Source organism: Olea europaea, chromosome 11, assembly GCF_002742605.1.
Source record: "Olea europaea var. sylvestris chromosome 11, O_europaea_v1, whole genome shotgun sequence".
Lineage (NCBI taxonomy): Eukaryota > Viridiplantae > Streptophyta > Magnoliopsida > Lamiales > Oleaceae > Olea > Olea europaea.
This window is the reverse complement of record NC_036247.1, coordinates 26,150,397-26,154,391: the sequence shown is the minus strand read 5'-3', so window position 1 is coordinate 26,154,391 and position 3,995 is coordinate 26,150,397.

Here is a 3,995-nt window from a genome sequence, read left to right as displayed (position 1 = left end):
GTGGTTGAGGAACCGAACCTGCGAGGCTTATTGCTGATTGTGGAGATGAAGCCGAGGTCTAATGGTAATGATTGTGCCTTGATAGCTGAGCCAATGATTTGATGTCATGTGCTTGTTTTCGAGGAAAAGTGGCTGAACCGTTACGACTTCCAAGGTGCCTGCTGCCGTCGTATTAAAAACACAATTATGAGGGCAGCTGGCGCTTCTAGAAGCAGACGCACTGGAAGAGGTGCATAGGAGGCACGCATGAATCTGAGGCGTAGGATTGAAAAACCCTTTGAATTCAACACCTCGGATTGGATCAGAAATTAAGGGCTCAGATTGAGTGAGATTCGATCTAACGGCCGGCGTTCATCCTGGACCTCTATAAAAGGTGAGGAATCCCATTTTTCAGGATTTTCGAACACTTGCACTCTAACATTCTCTTAAATCTTCAAATTTTTTCGGCATCGAAGTTGACTGTAATTTCAATTTCCGGCCAATCTCCATTTGTGTCGAATTCCCTTAGGTATTTTTTGCAGAAAATACCATCTTACTGTCTTTTTACTGAAAAAATGGAGTCAACTTCGGGTAAGGAGCTAGTGACAGTGGCGTCTTTAGACTATGGGGTCGGTCAGATGGGAGAGTCCGAGGTGGATAGGTATGCCATGACCGAGGAGCCTGTAGATTATACCCAGGAGTGGGGGCGTCTAGGGTACCTTCGAACATGACGTGGAAGAGGTTGGGAGAACTTAGGAAGAGGTATAGTGTGCCCCACTCCATAGAAATGTTAGTCCCCGAGTCGAACGAGCGGGCCTGCTATCCGAGGCCTGGCTGCGTGGCCGTCAGTGAATACTTGTTTAAGGTAGGTATGCGTCTACCTCTGCACCCCTTCTTCAGGGCGGTGCTTAGGAACTTCATGTTGTCGCCGACCCAAGTTCTGTCGAATGGGTGAAGCCAGCTGGTCGGCTCGTACTTCCTGTGGAAGGAAGTGTCACTTGGGGAGGACATGCCTCTCCATGTATTTATGACCCTGTTCCAGCCTCGGGTGTTTGGGAAGGAGTCTAGGAGATGGTACTACCTCACGCCTTGGGGGGCTCACGCACCTTTTGTGGTGGGACTTCCTTCCTCTATCAAGGGGTGGAAGGAGTCTTAGTTCTGGGTGTGAGGTAAGTGGCAAGCAGTGGAGGGGGACAAAACCCTTACTTGCACCGTGCCGACCCAGTACTACGAAGCTCATGAGTCTCCCAGACCCTACTTGTTTTCTGAAGCCAAGGTTTGAATTTAACTGTTGGGAGTTCCTTTGTAGATAGTAGTACGAGATTCGAGCTCAGTCGTGAGGAGTTCGAGGTAATAGAGGACATCTACAGGAGGCCTCTGAAGCTTTGTCACTTCGACCACTTGATTGATAGGAGTCGCTATTTTCTGGACTTTGAGCTGATGGCATCCAGAAGTACGAAGCTCCCACAGTTACAATTTTCTTGTCCTTTTGTCCTGATACTGATGCTGACCTAATGTATTGTGCAGATAAATTCAAGAAGAGGGAATAACCAGCTCCAGATATGGCTTCCATTCTGAAGGCCACTTCTACTGTGAAGGCGAGGCCTCTGAAGCCGGGCTCCAGTGGGGCGAAGGAAGTCCGAGGCAGGGTTGAACGCCTGTCCAAGGACTGTACTCCATGGGCCCGGAGGAGGCAACACCTCAGAGGCAGGAGAAGCCAATGGAGCCTCGGGGGAAGGAGAAGGTCCCTGAGGAGACAAAAAAGAGGAAGTTGGTGCATATCTCCAGCTCGGCTGGGAAATTCGGGACCTCTGTGTCCCATGAGGCAAAGCAAACTGGTGAGCCGAGGTTGCTTGCAGCAGCCTCGAAGGCCATCAAAATTGAGATGGTTAGAGAGGCGGAGGCCGAGGAGGCTAGAGCAGAGGCTACTAGGCGAGCTTCGAAGGCTGCGAAGCAAAAGTCGATCCGTGAGAAGGGGGAGTCAACGAGCTTCTTAGCTGGGAGGAAGGAGGCACTAGCCCCGGCCTTAGTGGAGGCTCTCCCTAAACAGATCCGAAGAGCAACTGAGAGCTTCTACAAGTTCTGGACAGAGAGGTGGCAGCTGCACGCCTCCGCTTGCGATGCCACTGATCTTACAAGGGCATTAGTGAGCCAGAGTGTCAGGACTTTCGGCCTCGCGCTTGAATGCAGGGGGGGCCCTTAGTGGATTTCAAACAAGGACCCAGGCCTCAGAGGGGAAGATGGCCTCCCTCGCAAAGGAGCTGAAAGCTGCTAAGGCCGAGGCTGAGGAAGCCAAGGCCCAAAAAGTTGAAGAATCGACGAAGCTTGAGTCTGCACTGGCCCAGATCGAGACCTTAAGCAAGGAAGTATACGAGTCATAGTGCGAGGTGGCCTCCTTAACAAAGAAGGTGGAGGTCTCCAATGAGCACCAAAAGGTGACTGCTGAGGCCCTGGAGAAGGCAAATCTCTCCTTGACAGGTGCTCAAGATGCTTACAAGTATCTGGAGGGCCAAATAAAGTGGTACGTGGACGACGCCTCTCATGCAAGGGAAGAGGCCCAAACTGCAGGGGAGGAGGCGGTGAAGGAATACATCGCCAACTTCCATACAACTGAGGAATATAAGAGTTTCAGTGCATACTGGAGGAACTTCGCCTATGTCGAGGTGATGGAGCGGGTGGAGGAGCTGTATCTCAACTTGGATCTGACTCAACTCAGGTCTGAATTTGTGGATGAGTTCCTCAGACCCCAGCTGAGGAGGTGCAGGGTGATGAGGCAGCTGATGTCGAAGCCCCAAGTGCTGAGGCAAAGGAAGCAACTACTGATGCCCAAGTTGCCGAAGCCCCAAGTACTGAGGCGCCTCCGCCATCTAGCCAAGCTTAGACTAGGTTTTCCTTTTTAGTACTTTGAATGTAATGGCCAGAGGCCCTCCTTTGTAATCCCTTTTGAATATTAATATAACGTTTTCTTCATTCATTGTTGTTCTTTATCCAAGTTTTTGTGCCTCGTTAAACAAACGAACTGGAAGTTGATAAGAGCACGAACTAAATAACTTTAACTTGGTACCTTGACTTCAATCAGTCAACTGTATGAGCCTCGGACTGAAATAAGCAAACATAACTTAAGGAACTGTGTGAGCCTCGGACTTAAGCAAATGAACAACTTAAGGAGATGAACTATGTGAGCTTCGGACTTAAGCAAACGAACATAACTTAAGAAGATGAACTGTTGGAGCCTCGGACTTAAGCAAATGAACATAACTTAAGGACGAACTGGAAGTTGATAAGAGCACGAACTAAATAACTTTAACTTGGTACCTTGACTTCAATCAGTCAACTGTATGAGCCTCGGACTGAAATAAGCAAACATAACTTAAGGAACTGTGTGAGCCTCGGACTTAAGCAAATGAACAACTTAAGGAGATGAACTATGTGAGCTTCGGACTTAAGCAAACGAACATAACTTAAGAAGATGAACTGTTGGAGCCTCGGACTTAAGCAAATGAACATAACTTAAGGAGATGAACTGTTGGAGCCTCGGACTTAAGCAAATGAACATAACTTAAGGAGATGAACTGTGTGAGCCTCGGACTTAAGCAAATGAACAACTTAAGGAGATGAACTGTTGGAGCCTCAGACTGTAGCGGTGGTGGCTTTTCCCCTTGGCGTTCAGCGAGGCCAAAGGGAGGCATGTGATAGCTCCTCGGAGTTCAAGCGAGATGGCCCAAAGGTGGTCCCAAGCCTCTCCTCCGAGGTGACGACGTATCCCAGACATGGTGGATGGTGCAGCCATGTTGAGGCTTCTCCCCTAGGCGTTCAGTAAGGCCAAAGGGAGGCATGTGCTAGCGCCTCGGAGTTCAAGAGAGGTGGCCCAGAGGTGGGTCTCGACCTCTCCTCCGAGGTGACGACGCATCCCAGACATGGTGGATGGTACAGCCATGTTGAGGCTTCTCCCCTTGACGTTCAGCAAGGCCAAAGGAAGGCATGTGCTAGCGCCTCGGAGTTCAAGCGAGGTGGCC